Source organism: Lepidochelys kempii, chromosome 2 (genome assembly GCF_965140265.1).
Source record: "Lepidochelys kempii isolate rLepKem1 chromosome 2, rLepKem1.hap2, whole genome shotgun sequence".
Lineage (NCBI taxonomy): Eukaryota > Metazoa > Chordata > Testudines > Cheloniidae > Lepidochelys > Lepidochelys kempii.
Window position 1 is genome coordinate 180,842,323 of NC_133257.1, and position 17,416 is coordinate 180,859,738.

General features: G+C 44.1%; 1 protein-coding gene across 5 annotated transcripts in view; it reads left to right on the forward strand.

The window, feature by feature from the left end:
- AOAH (acyloxyacyl hydrolase) overlaps nt 1-17,416 on the forward strand; it is a 141,022-nt gene that overhangs the window by 65,024 nt on the left and 58,582 nt on the right. The window lies entirely within an intron of this gene.

Below are 17,416 nucleotides of genomic sequence, written 5' to 3' on the forward strand. Positions count from 1 at the left end.
GGGGAGTAAGTCACTTTAAAAATTTCCACTTGTTGGTGAAGGGGAATCCTCCAAGATGCCCCATTCCTCCTCTTTATTCTTCCCCGAACAGGGTCCCTTGTGTTGTACAGACTTGACCCTCTACTTGAGAAGAGCTGTATATTAATCCCTCTGGAGTATATCGGCACTGTACTTGGGTCAGTAGCAGAGGAATTGATCAGAAGTGACACAAGTTAGCCAAAGAGACTGAATTTTTCTGTAGCTTGCTAAACTCACACTGGCCCCAGAGGAAGAGGAACATGGAAAATGTGCCATTTTTAAAGAAAATATTCAGTCCCAATAATTGCCGCATTACTGGAGGCATGCAAATTTCTATCAGAACTGTATGCATTTTTCATCTTTCATTTGCAAAGCCAAACTGATTTAAATTTTCTAGGTTAGCCGTTGTTTTTCCTCATTAGTAGTTTGAGAGATGATTATAGGAATGACATTGATGACAGAACTGATGATGGAACGTAACAAATTAGTGGTAATGATAATTGAGTTTATCTTGTCTAATAAATATAATGATAATAGCGATGATGACGACGATGACAATAACAATACAATAACAAAATGATGCATTCAAGCTACAGTTTTAGACTGTCAGCATTTCTGTTACAAATCACTGATGTTCAGACTTCAGAACTTTTCTAGAAACAATTTCTCTAGGTTGAAACTTGGCCCCATAACCTTTCATACTCTTATTTTCTGTACGAAATGCAACAAAAATTGGTTTACAGCATCTGTTTTAAGATGTGTCAGGCTTACCCAGTTTCTTGTTAGCATAGGTTTAACCCTAGCATAGTTCAGATTAATCCAATACCTTCTTCTGATTTAAAAACCTACTTGTTGGAGGATTGGATGCAGGGGTGGATTAAAGCTAGCTGAGCCTCAGAGGCACTAAAATTGTGGGGCTTCCTCAAAATTTCAGTCTTTCCTAGAGAGACGTTCCAGCCACCTCATTCCTGAAACAGACATTCCCCCTCCCCGTCTCTTCCCAGCCCGGATAACGCAATCCCTATCAGGCTCTTCCTCTTAGTCTTCCCAAGCCCTGAAAGATTCATTAACTTTCTTCCTACTCAAGTAGTGCAGTCCCATCCAGTCCAGCCCATCACGGACTGACTGGTTCTTGCCTTGTGCCCAGGCAAAGCAGGTCTGCTCCCACCAGAATCAAATGGATTCCCTTGTACCTTCTGTTTCATCCCTGTCAGTCTCTCCCTCTCTCTGGTGCCAATGGCGTGCCCTTCCCCTCGTTTCTCAGACAGTTGTCAGCCAGTCTACACTCTTCCTAGCTCAGTAACATGCCTCAGTTGCCCAGGTGCGACCAGTGTCCCCACAATTCCCTGTCTCTCTGCTCATTTGCTAGTCATGACTTGAGGGACTGAAGGGAGGGGCCTGCTGCATCCATAGTGGCGTCATATGTACCTGCTAATATGGCTGCATATCCTACCTCTTCTTAGTTAGGAGGCACTCTGCCTGCTGCTTTCCCTTCCTCCCCTATTCCCTTGGGTCACAAAGTGGCCTCTGTGAATGATTTGTATTAGGGAGCTGAATGCCTCTTGTTCTCATGCCCTCCGCTGGTGCTAATGTTAGTCTCCTGGGAGCAGGCAGCAGCTGGCAGCAACCCACTGTGAGGTGCACCTCGTACTGTTGTTGTCGTGCTCTAGTCTGACCCAGTATTGCTTTCTGATTTTGGCTGGGCATTGGCCTTCGCTGAGTACTGGGCTTACAACTCAATGATTCACACTTAAATCCTCCCCTGACTAGATGGGTCAGGGGGTTGATAACGGGATATAGAAGCTTTCACTTCTAAATCAGTGGTTTGAATATTGTCCAGCTGGGCTGGGATTGAATGTTGTTACTGTCTGATAGCTGTTCAGTGGCCAGTATATGAAATGAACTGATCTTCTCAATGCAGCACCTGGTAGACAAAAACCCCCAGCAGAACCCCCATTGACAGGCTCATTAGAGAGCTCCAGGACAGAATGCACATGGAGATTGTGCTGTCCTTTTATTTCTAGAAGTGGTGTCTCTCGGTCAGGTTTAAGGCGCATCAACAGGAGAGTGGTGACAAATAGAAGACTTTGTGTTTGTCCAGCTGACACCTTTCATGAGCACTATATTCATTTGCCATATTATCTTTTTAAAAGGAGAGCGTATGTGATCATTGAATGGTGGAATTTGAAAGAAATTCTTGTGTAAAAATATAAAACCTCAGACGCAGACACCATGCGTAATGCGTAGGGATAGAACCTAAGACCTTCAACAGGCAAAACGTGGGAGCAGCCCCATTAGCTGGCAGTGTGAGTGTATGGGGGTGGAGGGGATGTGAGAAAACCTGGATTTGTGCAGGAAATAGCCCAACTTGTTTATCATGCACATTGTGTAAAGAGTTGTCACTTTGGATGGGCTATCACCAGCAGGAGAGTGAATTTGTGTGCGGGGGTGGAGGGTGAGAAAACCTGGATTTGTGCTGGAAATGGCCCACCTGATGATCACTTTAGATAAGCTATTACCAGCAGGACAGTGGGGTGGGAAGAGGTATTGTTTCATATTCTCTGGGTATATATAAAGTCTGCTGCAGTTTCCACGGTATGCATCCGATGAAGTGAGCTGTAGCTCACGAAAGCTCATGCTCAAATAAATTGGTTAGTCTCTAAGGTGCCACAAGTACTCCTTTTCTTTTTGCGAATACAGACTAACATGGCTGTTACTCTGAAACCTGTCACTAGACCATGACTTCTTCATATGCTATCCCTTGTTTTTAGGCTTGTGTGTCCTTTTGTTGGTACCAGTATCCAAGCTCTCCAATCAAACTTTTAAAAGTTTGAACATGCTGATTTGTACACATAGAACTTGATTCTCTGTTGCCCTGCACCTCATGCAGTTATTTATGCCAGTGCAAAATGAGTGTAAAATTCTACCATTCTGCCTTGGTATGATTTTATACTCACTTTCCCTCATGTTGCACAGGTATAATGGCTCCATGAGACTCAGGATAACAGAATCAAATTATTTTTTACTGTGCACTACGCAAACTCTCCTACCAACCTGTGAAAATAGGACAGTTAAACATTAATGTAGAATTATATGGAGCATGGAGTGCTAAAAGTAGTTAAACATCTTTGCTCAAACAGTTGCAATAATTACATTTGATTTGATTTGTAGTTCATCATGGGAATGAACATTGTAGTCTAGTGGTCTGAGCACAGGATTGAGAGCAGTGAATCCCTGAGGGCTAATCCTGTCTCTGACACTGATTCTCTTATTCTCATCTAATTTCTGTGTCTCACTGTTTCCATCTGTAAAATGGGGGTAACAACAATTTTCCTACCTTGCAAGGGGGTTGTGAATATTAATTGTTTCTCAAGCACTTTGAAGATATATAATGCTAAATATTATTGTTAAATATACTTCATGTACATGCTTAAATACAATTCTAGTTGAATATGAATTTGTACAGGAAAATTGTTAATTTTTCTTTCATTTAAAGATACTAGTTTTTGGTTAGGCAGAGAGTGTAGATGAAAGCCAAAGAGCAACGTCTCTTATCACTTGACCACTTCGTTTGTGAAAAGATTTACTAAACTGCATGTGAGTTTTTTCTGACAACATAAATGAGTGGTTAAATTGGGGTGAATTTTGGTGCATGGGAAAAGGAAAGGCTATTAGCATTATCTTGAGCCAATGCCAGTGAGTTCAAGTAGTGCACATCTTTACCTACTGGGCTTTGTTGGCCTGCTTAAAATTTAACTTAAAAGTTCTCTGCTCTTCCAATTCTAAGCCTTTCTAGAGCAGGAATTGCTAACCACAAATGTGGTTTTGGGTTGTGAACACAGAGAGAGTAGGGTAGTCACATCCAAAATCATCCTTAATTGAGACTACAGCAAGAACATGAATTTAGGCCTCCAGTGGGGAAAAGATTAGTGCATTAACCTACTGCACCACTTAGCTCCCCATGTCACATAGCTACTGTTAATTTATTACAATACACTTTGCTTTGATTCCTCCAACCCTCCTGTGAATAAATACTTGGATAAGTGAGTTACTGACCAGTTTTTCCCAGCATTCATTGCCTCCCAAAATGACTCAAAGATGAAAGTTCAAAAAGGAAATGTTTTTTCTGGAGTATTTAAATCTTGTGGAGAGTAGGAAATGAATATGCTGCCTTTTCAGATTTATTAAAGGGTGAAGTTTACAGTCTACAGCAATTCCATGCACCCTTCAGTTCATCAGCACCACACTGCGGGAGACTATTAACTGCTGTTTGAAAGCGAATTAGATTAGGCAAGAATTTTCCAGGAGAGACTTTGGGAGTTTAGTAAAGAGACTCTGAGGAATGTCTTTTGTGATTTGTTATGCTGGCTGTTCCTGCTCTGCCATGCAGTGGAAGTCAGGTTGAACCAGGGGAGGATTATAGAATAAGTGATCAATCTCCTTACTTAAGAAGTCTCAGGTTATCATTTTGGATAATTTAGCAATCATCAGTATAAATGAGACCCAGACTTTCAAATGTGGGTGATTAAATTTAGTTAGATAAATCTATATTTAGGCACTTACAGAAGAGATCTGATTTTTTTATTCAGAGGTGTTGAGCATCCACAGCCTCACCAAGTTCCATGCAAACGGCGGGTTACTCCACGCCTCTGATAAATCATCCCATGGATGTCTAAATATGGATTTTAGATACCTACAATCAGGCATCCCATTTTCAAAATTTTGGCCCAGTAAAATGAAAGTTAGGACAGACACTTACACTCTCTGGCCCATATCATGCCTTTCCACAGGAAAATTCCCAGAACTGAGTGCAGGTGGCAAAAAATCTGTAGGGATTTCACTGTATTATGTGGTAGGAAGGGATAGTGGTTTGAAAACTACAAGCAGATGGGAGTATGACCTCTTCTGCTCCAGTCCTCAGATGACCAAATGTCCACAGGTGTGACGTTGTCTCATTAAGATATAATCATGCAAAGCATTATTGCTACCACTGCTATATAATTGCAGCAAATCTTACACAAAATATAATCCATGGCCAGAAAAGGTTAAGCAGCTTGCAGGCTGGATGACCTAGAGCCAACCTTTAAAGTCATGTTAGAAAGGTATGCAAATGGTAATTAGGGCCATTCATGGTTGATAGGCTAGAACTTTGAAATGCAAACCTATATTGCTAGAAATTAGAAGTGATACTAATTGTGTGCATCATAAATGCTAGCCATGTAAACCAGTGGTTCTCAAAGCTGGTCCTCCGCTTGTTCAGGGAAAGCCCTGGCGCACCAGACTGGTTTGTTTACCTGCCGCGTCTGCAGGTTCAGCCGAACGCAGCTCCCACTGGCCACGGTTCGCTGCTCCAGGCCAATGGGGGCCGCGGGAAGTGGGGCGGGCCAAGGGACGTGCTGGCCTCCCTTCCCGCAGCCCCCATTGGCTTGGAGCTGCGAACCGTGGCCAGTGGGAACTGCAATCGGCCGAACCTGCGGATGCAGCAGGTAAACAAACCAGTCGAACACGCCAGGGGCTTTCCCTGAACAAGTGGCTGACCGGCTTTGAGAACCACTGATGTAAACAAACAGTTCCTGTTTGTCATTATAGCTACTAATTCAGAGATCAAAAGGGAATATTAACATTTAGATTAATCTTGCGTGAAATAATGTTATTGTCTATATGTCTCTTTAAAGTTTGTGATAAACTGCCAAATGGATAAATTGCCCTATGTTAATTTGTGTAACTAATTACTGGTGGTGTTCAGGAAACAGAAGATTACATCAAAAGCCTATTGTTTACCCAGGACTCTATGGTCAAGTGGAGGCTAGAAAATTGTGTAAAAGACAGTTGGGTCCCAATCCTGATATCTTAGATTTGCTTAAGCTTCATCAGGGGAAGCTTAAGCCACAAGATGAGATCCCAGTTAAACTGGTACAGCCTGAATATGATATTGGACAATGGGCTATAACCTAGGAACTAAATTCTAAAGGAACTCTTTGCAGCTACAAAGCTCACCATCTCTGCAATGAATCTGAACCTCAAGAATTGAACTCATGTCTGTATGTATATTAATCTTTTAACCATACTGTCTCCCTTTTCTTTCTTAATAAATTTTAGTTTAGATAGTAAGAATTGGCTGTAGCGTGTATTTGGGTAAGATCTGGAATATTCATTAACCTGGGAGGTCATGCGGTCCGATCCTTTGGGATTGGTAGAACCTCTTCTTTTATATGATGAAATAAGATTTTCAGAAATCTTCATCATATTTGACTTGGGTACCTGGATGAAGACCTGAGGCTGGCTTTCTTCAGTGAAACTGTGTTGTTGGCTTCTGGGCAACCAGTGAGGTAATAAAAAAAGCTGTTTTATGGTGGCTTGGTAAATCTAAGTCTTGGAATATCCACCAGCTTTTGGGGGGATTGTCTGCCCCATTCTTTGCAGTTCACCTTAATTGAGTAACCTCAGCTGGGCCTAGGGTGCCCAGATGTCCCAATTTTATAGGGACAGTCCTGATTTGGGGGGCTTTTTCTTATATAGGCACCTATTACCCCCCACCCCATCCTGATTTTTTACACTTGCTGTCTGGTCACCCTAGCTGGCCCCCACTGGGGTCCTGGTCACAACAGGTAAAACCTGTCTATCCTGAGACAGTCACGGAACATTAAGGCTTCCACTATTCTCTCTTGGTCCATTGACCTAAAACCCCCTTATCAAATGCCTGCTCTGAGGGATTTGAATACAAGGAGCAACAATATATAAGAATTGATGCTGAGAGTATTAGTGAGTAAGTCTTCATGTGTTTTGCAGCAGATGAGTGGCTCTGTGCCTTATCAGTAGGGCCCTACCAAATTCACGACCATGAAAAACGCATCACAGACCATGAAATCTGGTCTTCCCCCATGAAATTTGGTCTTTTGTGTGCTTTTACTCTTTACTATACAGATTTCATGGGGGAGACCAGTGTTTTTCAAACTGGGGGGCCTGACCCAAAAGGGAGTTGCAGGGGGTCACAAGGTTATTTTAGGGGGTCCTGGTATCGCTACCCTTATTTCTGCATTGCCTTCAGAGCTGGGCGGCCGGAGAGCAGCGGCTGTTGGCCAGGCACCCAGCTCTGAAGGCAGCGCCCCGCCAGCAGCAGTGCAGAAGTAAGGGTGGCAGTACCATCCCATGCCATCCTTACTTCTACATGAAGGCAGAGCCGCTACTTTCTAGCTGCCCAGCTCCGAAGGCAGCGCCACCACCAGAAACAGTTCAGAAGTAGAGGTAGCAGTACCGCAATCCCCACCTACAATAACCTTGCGACCCCCCCACAACTCCTTTTCGAGTCAGGACCCCTACAATTACAACACCATGAAATTTCAGATTGAAATAGCTGAAATCATGAAATTTATAATTTTTTAAATCCTATGACTGTGAAATTGACCAAAATGGACTGTGAATTTGGTAGGGCCCTAATTATCAGTCCAGACACACCACCCTTAAATCACCAGAGCCTCAAACATACAGAGATCACATGGAAGATCTTTGACAGGGCAAGGAAGGTTGATACAACTCAGGTTCAGCTTCACTCCCATCAGTGGGTCTAGGGTCTAGCATATTTTGTGCTGTATTAATTCCCCCCCTCCCTCCTGCATAGAAACATTCAGCATGGGTGATCTGTCTCTTTGACATTGAAATACAAAGTTTATCACACAGAGATATATGTCTTTATAGGGGTTATCCAAAGTGGAAAAGTACTGTAGATTTTTTTATGTGGAGGGCTTTTCTGAACAACTCATGTTTAAAAAAAGACTCTCATGTCTAGCAAAGGATATTGCCCTCCGGCTGCTCTGGCCATCTGCTTAGAATTGACTTACAAAATGTAGCACTTTCCTATTATAATGTGTCTAGGATAGGAGATTACCTCTAAATCTCATTTGAAAGGTGATTCTTTTGAAGGTAAAGGCTCTATACCATCCTGTTCTGAAATGCTGGTGACACTTCTTCTAGGAAGTTGAATTTTAGATAAATGTTCCTGAACTCAGTAGGTTTTGATTTCATGCTGTAGCAAGAGCAAAATAAATCCTTAATCTAGCTGTGATGCAATAAATATCTGTTTACCCAAGAGCAGAGTGGTTCTGGTCTTTAAATGAAATAGTTGGTTCATATTCATGTCTCATCTCCTGTCAAGGTTCCTCCCCCACTCTGAACTCTAGGGTACAGATGTGGGGACCTGCATGAAAAACCTCCTAAGCTTATCTTTACCAGCTTAGGTCAAAACTTCCCCAAGGTACAAAATATTACCCCCGTTATCCTTGGAATGGCCGCTACCACCACCAAACTAATACTGGTTACTGGGGAAGAGCTGTTTGGACGCGTCCTTCCCCCCAAAATACTTCCCAAAACCTTGCACCCCACTTCCTGGACAAGGTTTGGTAAAAAGCCTCACCAATTTGTCTAGGTGACTACAGACCCAGACCCTTGGATCTTAAGAACAATGAACAATCCTCCCAACACTTGCACCCCCCCTTTCCTGGGAAATGTTGGATAAAAAGCCTCACCAATTTGCATAGGTGACCACAAACCCAAACCCTTGGATCTGAGAACAATGAAAAAGCATTCAGTGTTTTACAAGAAGACTTTTAATAAAAAATAGAAGTAAATAGAAATAAAGAAATTCCCCCTGTAAAATCAGGATGGTATATATCTTACAGGGTAATTAGATTCAAAAACATAGAGAACCCCTCTAGGCAAAACCTTAAGTTACAAAAAAGATACACAGACAGAAATAGTTATTCTATTCAGCACAATTCTTTTCTCAGCCATTTAAAGAAATCATAATCTAACACATACCTAGCTAGATTACTTACTAAAAGTTCTAAGACTCCATTCCTGTTCTGTCCCCGGCCAAGACGACTACAGACAGACCCTTTGTTACTCTCCCTCCTCCCAGCTTTTGAAAGTATCTTGTCTCCTCATTGGTCATTTTGGTCAGGTGCCAGCGAGGTTACCTTTAGCTTCTTAACCCTTTACAGGTGAGAGGAGCTTTCCCCTGGCCAGGAGGGATTTCAAAGGGGTTTACCCTTCCCTTTATATTTATGACACGCCCCCCAAATCTCAGCTAGGGTGAAACACTGGCTGGGATTTCTTCCTGGAGCTCTAGGAAAACAGAGTTAATAAGACACATGCATCTCTAAATATACTACCAAGTACATAAAGACTAACAATATTTTCCACATCTCAAGGACGATTTTAACCAGTTGATTCTGGGAAACTTTCACGGGAGAGTGCATCAGCCACTTTGTTAGAAGCTCCTGAGATGTGTTGGATGTCGAAATCAAAATCTTGGAGAGCTAAACTCCACCGAAGAAGTTTTTTGTTAGTTTCTTTGACGGTGTGAAGCCACTTTAGTGCAGCATGGTCGGTTTGCAGGTGGAAACGCCGTCCCCAAACATATGGGCGTAGCTTTTCCAGAGCGTAGACAATGGCATAACATTCTTTTTCAGTGACTGACCAGTGGCTTTCCCTCTCAGACAGTTTTTTGCTGAGAAACACTACAGGGTGGAATTCTTGATCAGGTCCTTTCTGCATTAAAACTGCTCCCACACCACGCTCGGATGCATCTGTGGTTACTAGGAACGGTTTGTCAAAGTCTGGGGCCCTTAGTATAGGGTCAGACATGAGTGTCGCTTTAAGCTTGTTAAAGGCCTTCTGACACTTTCCGGTCCACTGAACAGCATTTGGCTGTTTCTTTTTGGTTAGGTCTGTCAGTGGGGCAGCGATTTGGCTGTAGTGCGGTACAAATCGTCTGTAATAACCGGCCAAGCCTAAGAAGGATTGAACCTGTTTCTTTGACTTTGGGACAGGCCACTTTTGGATAGCATCCACTTTGGCCTGTAGGGGGCTGATAGTTCCTTGACCCACCTGGTGCCCAAGGTAAGTCACTCTGTTTAGGCCTATTTGACACTTCTTAGCCTTAACAGTTAGTCCTGCCTCCCTTATGCGCTCAAGGACTTTTTGTAGATGTTCCAGGTGGTCTGCCCAGGAATCCGAAAATATGGCCACATCGTCAAGGTAGGCGACTGCATATTCTCCTAATCCCGCTAGGAGACCATCTACAAGTCTTTGGAAAGTGGCGGGTGCATTTCGCAGCCCGAAAGGGAGTACATTAAATTCATACAGCCCGAGATGTGTGATGAAGGCTGACCTTTCCTTGGCAGATTCATCTAGCGGTACCTGCCAGTACCCCTTGGTTAAGTCCAAGGTAGAGATGAACTGGGCCCGTCCCAGTTTCTCTAATAGTTCATCAGTGCGTGGCATTGGATAGTTGTCTGGGCGAGTTACAGCATTTAGCTTACGGTAGTCCACGCAAAAACGTATTTCCCCATCTGGTTTGGGAACTAGAACCACTGGAGATGCCCATGCACTTTCAGAGGGGCGGATTACACCCATCTGTAACATATCCTGGATCTCCCGTTCTATAGCAGTTTTAGCTTGAGGAGACACCCGGTAAGGTTGGACCCTAATTGGGTGAGCATTACCTGTGTCAATGGAGTGGTATGCCCGTTCAGTCAGTCCTGGGGTGGCTGAGAACGTTGGCGCGTAGCTAGTGCACAGCTCCTGGATCTGCTGTCGCTGCATACGCCCAAGGGTCATGGAGAGGTTCACCTCTTCCACACCACCAGCACATTTCCCTTCGTAGTAGACACCTTCAGGCCACTCAGCGTCGTCTCCTCCCTGGGCTGTAAACTGACAAACCTTTAATTCTCTGGAATAAAAGGGCTTTAGAGAATTAATATGATACACCTTAGGCTTTCGGTTGGAGGTGGGGAATGCTATGAGATAATTAACAGCTCCCAGGCGCTCCTGGACCACGAATGGCCCTTCCCACGATGCTTCCATTTTATGGGCCTGGAGCGCCTTTAAGACCATGACCTGGTCTCCTACTTTGAAGGAACGCTCTCTGGCATGTTTATCATACCAGGCTTTTTGCTCTTTTTGAGCATCCTGTAAGTTTTCTCTAGCAAGGGCTAAAGAGGTTCGGAGGGTGGTTTGTAGGTTGGTTACAAAGTCCAGAATGTTAGTTCCTGGAGAAGGTGTAAATCCCTCCCATTGCTGCTTCACCAACTGCAATGGCCCCTTAACCTCACGGCCATATACAAGTTCAAATGGGGAAAACCCTAAACTGGGATGTGGTACAGCTCTGTAGGCAAAGAGCAACTGCTGCAATACTAGGTCCCAATCATTGGAGTGCTCATTTACGAATTTACGTATCATGGCCCCCAAAGTTCCATTAAACTTCTCCACCATGCCATTTGTTTGATGATGGTAAGGAGTGGCAACCAAGTGATTTACCCCATGAGCTTCCCAAAGGTTTTTCATAGTTCCTGCCAGGAAATTAGTCCCTGCATCTGTGAGGATGTCGGAGGGCCAACCTACCCTGGTAAAAATGTCTGCTAGTGCCTGGCACACACTTTTAGCCCTGGTGTTGCTTAGAGCTACTGCTTCCGGCCATCGGGTGGCAAAATCCATGAAAGTCAGTATGTACTGCTTTCCTCTGGGTGTCTTTTTCGGAAAAGGACCCAGAATATCCACAGCTACTCGCTGAAATGGAACTTCAATGATGGGGAGTGGCTGGAGAGGAGCTTTGACCTGGTCTTGGGGTTTTCCCACTCTTTGGCACACCTCACAAGACTGGACATAGGTAGAAACATCCTTGCCCATTCCCTCCCAGTGGAATGACCTCCCCAAACGGTCTTTGGTCCTGTTCACCCCAGCATGGCCACTAGGGTGATCATGGGCTAAGCTCAAGAGCTTGGCCCGGTATTTAGTTGGAACTACCAACTGTCTCTGAGGATGCCAGTCTTCCTGGTGTCCCCCAGAAAGAGTTTCCTTGTATAAAAGTCCTCTTTCTACAACAAACCTGGATCGATTAGAAGAGCTGAGAGGCGGTGGGTTGCTCCGTGCCGCCGTCCAAGCTCTCTGGAGGCTTTCATCTGCTTCCTGTTCGGTCTGGAACTGTTCCCTTGATGCTGGAGACATCAGTTCCTCATGGGATTGTGGACCTAGGCTTGGTCCCTCTGGAAGCGATATAGGGGATGGAGCTGTTTCTGTTGACTGTGAACCGCTCTCCGCTGGTGCACTATGTTGGGATTCAGGCTCCGGCTGAGCCTCTTGTGTAGGGTTATCGGCTGCTGCCAGTTCAGGTTCGGTGGGGCCCTCTGGTGTTGAGGTTGCAAGTACTGGATTCAGTGCTGACACGGGGTCTGGTGTTGGTTGTTCGGCTGGTTCCGGTTCTGGGACTGGTTCCGTCTGGGTCTCTGGGACTGGATCCACTACTGCTGTTGCAGACATTGGCCTGGGGTCCAGGTCCATCACCTCTGACTGGGTCCTGATAGAAGTTTCCGGAACAGAGCTAGGCCTCACGGCTTGTTTAGCCTGGTTGCGGGTGACCATTCCCACCCTCTTGGCCTGCTTCACATGATTGGCCAAGTCTTCCCCCAACAGCATGGGGATGGGATAATCATCATAGACTGCAAAAGTCCACATTCCTGACCAGCCCTTGTACTGGACAGGCAACTTGGCTGTAGGCAAATTGAAAGAGTTGGACTTGAAGGGTTGAATCGTCACTTGGATCTCTGGGTTGATTAAATTGGGGTCCACTAAGGAAGCATGGATAGCTGACACTTGTGCTCCGGTGTCCCTCCACGCGGTGACCTTCTTCCCACCCACACTCACAGTTTCCCTCCGCTCCAAGGGTATCTGGGAGGTATCTGGGCCTGTGGACCTCTGGTGTGATTCCGGTGCAATGAACTGTAATCTGTTGGGGTTCTTGGGGCAGTTGGCCTTTACATGCCCCAGCTCGTTACACTTAAAACATCGTCCAGCTGACGGGTCACTGGGGCGAGGAGGGTTGCTGGAGAACGGGGTGGTGGGACGATAAGGGGTCTGGAGGGTTCTTTGGGAGGTAGGTGGGGCTTTGGGCGGCCCCCGGTAATAGGGTGTGGTCTGGGGTGGTCCCTTCTGGTCTCCGCTCCAACTGCGACCAGTTTTCTTCTTCTCTGCCACCTCCACCCATCTGGCTCCAATCTCTCCTGCCTCAATTACAGTTTTGGGTTTCCCATCTAGGATGTATCTTTCTATTTCCTCAGGAACACCCTCTAAGAATTGTTCCATTTGCATTAGGAAGGGCAAATTTACTGGAGATTCAACACTTGCTCCCGATATCCAGGCATCCCAATGTTTTACAATGTGGTAGGCATGTCGGGTAAATGACATGTCTGGTTTCCACCTTAGGGCTCTGAACCTCCGACGAGACTGCTCGGGTGTTATCCCCATTCTGACTCTCGCCTTGGATTTAAACAGTTCATACTTGTTCATGTGTTCTTTAGGCATTTCAGCTGCCACCTCAGCTAAGGGTCCACTGAGCTGCGGCCTCAGCTCTACCATGTATTGGTCAGTAGAGATGTTGTACCCAAGGCAGGCCCTTTCGAAGTTTTCTAAGAAGGCCTCAGTATCATCACCTGCCTTGTAGGTGGGGAACTTTCTGGGATGGGAAGTGGTACCTGGAGAAGGATTGCTAGGGTTTGTTGGTATATTCTGCTGGGCCTTTATCCTCTCCATCTCCTCCACATGCTTCCTCTCTTTTTCCCTCTCCTCCTCCACATGCTTCCTTGCCTCCATTTCCCTCTTGTGGGCAGCCTCTTGGTGTTGTTCTGCCTCCCTTTCTTGTTCCTTCTTCAGCCGCATGAGTTCTATCTGTCTTTCATGTTCCCTTTGTTTTTCCTCAGCCTGAAATTTGGCTAATTCCAGCTGTAGTCGAGCTGAGGATTTGGCCATTCTAACCTCTCTGTTTTTAACTAACTTTACACCCGAGGTTTAGAAATAAACAAACAAAACTTGGCTGTAAAATTTTGCTGTGCTGGAATAGAATACCTATTCTCTGATAGTGATTGTCAGCCTACAGAAAAAGACAATTCCCTTGTCTCTGCTCTGGGCCCAAATTAAAGCAAAAAACCTCCAACTACTTGGAAACCTGCTTACCCAGCCCAAAGAAGAAAAAAAATTTCTTTTCAAACCTGTGCTCCTTGTAAAACAAACAAAAAAAAAAATCAAAATCCTAAAAAAAAACCCTGCCACTTTTGTCTCCAGGCAAATGGGTAGAGCACACACCCCCTATTTACTTTTAGGAAGAAAAGAAAAAAAAAAAAACCTCTGGGTTGGAAGACTGTGAATTTCCCTGCAGGAGTTAAGTACCCTGCCTCCAGGCAAGAAAACCTGCAATTCACAAGATAATCCCCTTTTGTCTCTGCTTGGCCACAAAGCAGAGAGAAACCAAGCTGCTTTCAGTTTCAAAGCTGCCTTCTGGACTTCCTAAAAATTCCTTTTTAAAATCTGTATTTCTAGTTCAAAAAATCTCAACTGGATCTCAAAATGATTTCAGGTTAATCCCACCACTGTGCCACCATGTCAAGGTTCCTCCCCCACTCTGAACTCTAGGGTACAGATGTGGGGACCTGCATGAAAAACCTCCTAAGCTTATCTTTACCAGCTTAGGTCAAAACTTCCCCAAGGTACAAAATATTACCCCCGTTATCCTTGGAATGGCCGCTACCACCACCAAACTAATACTGGTTACTGGGGAAGAGCTGTTTGGACGCGTCCTTCCCCCCAAAATACTTCCCAAAACCTTGCACCCCACTTCCTGGACAAGGTTTGGTAAAAAGCCTCACCAATTTGTCTAGGTGACTACAGACCCAGACCCTTGGATCTTAAGAACAATGAACAATCCTCCCAACACTTGCACCCCCCCTTTCCTGGGAAATGTTGGATAAAAAGCCTCACCAATTTGCATAGGTGACCACAAACCCAAACCCTTGGATCTGAGAACAATGAAAAAGCATTCAGTGTTTTACAAGAAGACTTTTAATAAAAAATAGAAGTAAATAGAAATAAAGAAATTCCCCCTGTAAAATCAGGATGGTATATATCTTACAGGGTAATTAGATTCAAAAACATAGAGAACCCCTCTAGGCAAAACCTTAAGTTACAAAAAAGATACACAGACAGAAATAGTTATTCTATTCAGCACAATTCTTTTCTCAGCCATTTAAAGAAATCATAATCTAACACATACCTAGCTAGATTACTTACTAAAAGTTCTAAGACTCCATTCCTGTTCTGTCCCCGGCCAAGACGACTACAGACAGACCCTTTGTTACTCTCCCTCCTCCCAGCTTTTGAAAGTATCTTGTCTCCTCATTGGTCATTTTGGTCAGGTGCCAGCGAGGTTACCTTTAGCTTCTTAACCCTTTACAGGTGAGAGGAGCTTTCCCCTGGCCAGGAGGGATTTCAAAGGGGTTTACCCTTCCCTTTATATTTATGACCTCCTAAGCTTATCTTTACCAGCTTAGGTCAAAACTTCCCCAAGGTACAAAATATTACCCCCGTTATCCTTGGAATGGCCGCTACCACCACCAAACTAATACTGGTTACTGGGGAAGAGCTGTTTGGACGCGTCCTTCCCCCCAAAATACTTCCCAAAACCTTGCACCCCACTTCCTGGACAAGGTTTGGTAAAAAGCCTCACCAATTTGTCTAGGTGACTACAGACCCAGACCCTTGGATCTTAAGAACAATGAACAATCCTCCCAACACTTGCACCCCCCCTTTCCTGGGAAATGTTGGATAAAAAGCCTCACCAATTTGCATAGGTGACCACAAACCCAAACCCTTGGATCTGAGAACAATGAAAAAGCATTCAGTGTTTTACAAGAAGACTTTTAATAAAAAATAGAAGTAAATAGAAATAAAGAAATTCCCCCTGTAAAATCAGGATGGTATATATCTTACAGGGTAATTAGATTCAAAAACATAGAGAACCCCTCTAGGCAAAACCTTAAGTTACAAAAAAGATACACAGACAGAAATAGTTATTCTATTCAGCACAATTCTTTTCTCAGCCATTTAAAGAAATCATAATCTAACACATACCTAGCTAGATTACTTACTAAAAGTTCTAAGACTCCATTCCTGTTCTGTCCCCGGCCAAGAGGACTACAGACAGACCCTTTGTTACTCTCCCTCCTCCCAGCTTTTGAAAGTATCTTGTCTCCTCATTGGTCATTTTGGTCAGGTGCCAGCGAGGTTACCTTTAGCTTCTTAACCCTTTACAGGTGAGAGGAGCTTTCCCCTGGCCAGGAGGGATTTCAAAGGGGTTTACCCTTCCCTTTATATTTATGGCATCTCCCTTCAAGCAAGAAATATTTTCCTCACTTTTTAGATGCATAGCTCATGAAGAAAGCATAGTCTGAAAACTGTGCACTACAGGCTTGCTCCTGCACCACTGAAGTTAATGGGAATCTGGCCATTTCAATGGGAGCTGGATCAGGCGCTGTGATTGCTGAAATTCAATATTTCGGTACAGAACCATCCATGCTTTAGCTTCAATCTCATCTCCTGCAAAGTTCATGCTATTTTCTGTTAGCAAACATTTTGGTCCTCAGGATACTGTTTTATTGAGAAATTGGATTTTTATTTTGCTAATTTTAAACGTGCAGTGTTGCAAATTAGGAATGTTAAAGAAGTAAAGAAAGAGGGTCTGCAATTTTAATAATTACTTATTTATGCTGTTAGAAAAGAAACACAGCCTGAGATTTTCAAAGCTGCCATGGGGACTTGGACACCTAGTTCCCATTAAAATGAAGGAAGCAATTCCCATTAAATTGAATGGGAACTGTGTATCCCAGACCAAATCCCTTAAGTGGCTTTGGAAATCTCAGTCATCATGTTTAGTATGTTAAATGGTTTTATAGATGGGGGAACTTTTCATAGGCTCAGATGAGGATTAGGTGCCCAACTCCCTTTTGTAAAATATTCCCCTACAGTGAGGGGAAGGTTCTTTGGTTCAGGCTCACTTGATTTCAGCTTAGCTTCGTAACTGTACACACAATTACCCATTGTTTTGACTGCCCTATATGGTAGAATTGTGACTCTTCAAGCTAGCACATGATTTCCAAACCAGGCGAGGCTATAGTCTAGTATACTCGTCTAAGACATCGCCAGAAAATGATTCCTAGGCTAGAATACTGCTTCATAACTAGACTTAGCTGGAATAACATTTGATGCTAGAATACAGTTTCAAAACTAGGTTGGAACATCCTTCTCATAATTTTCTGCTAAAGACTGGTTCCTAGGGTGCAACATCATTTCCAAACCAGGATAGTCTAGAATATGGTGTTTAAACTAGACCATGTTGGATACCATTCTAATGTAGAACTCAGCTAGGGCCCCCTTCTAGACTGGGACATGTTTGCATGGTAGGTTAAGCTAGAATTATCTTTTTAGGTTACAACATGCTTTCTAAACGACATCCCTGTAGAGCTTGAGGGCCAGATTTTTAAAGGCATTTAGGCACCTAAAGATGCAGATAGGCCCT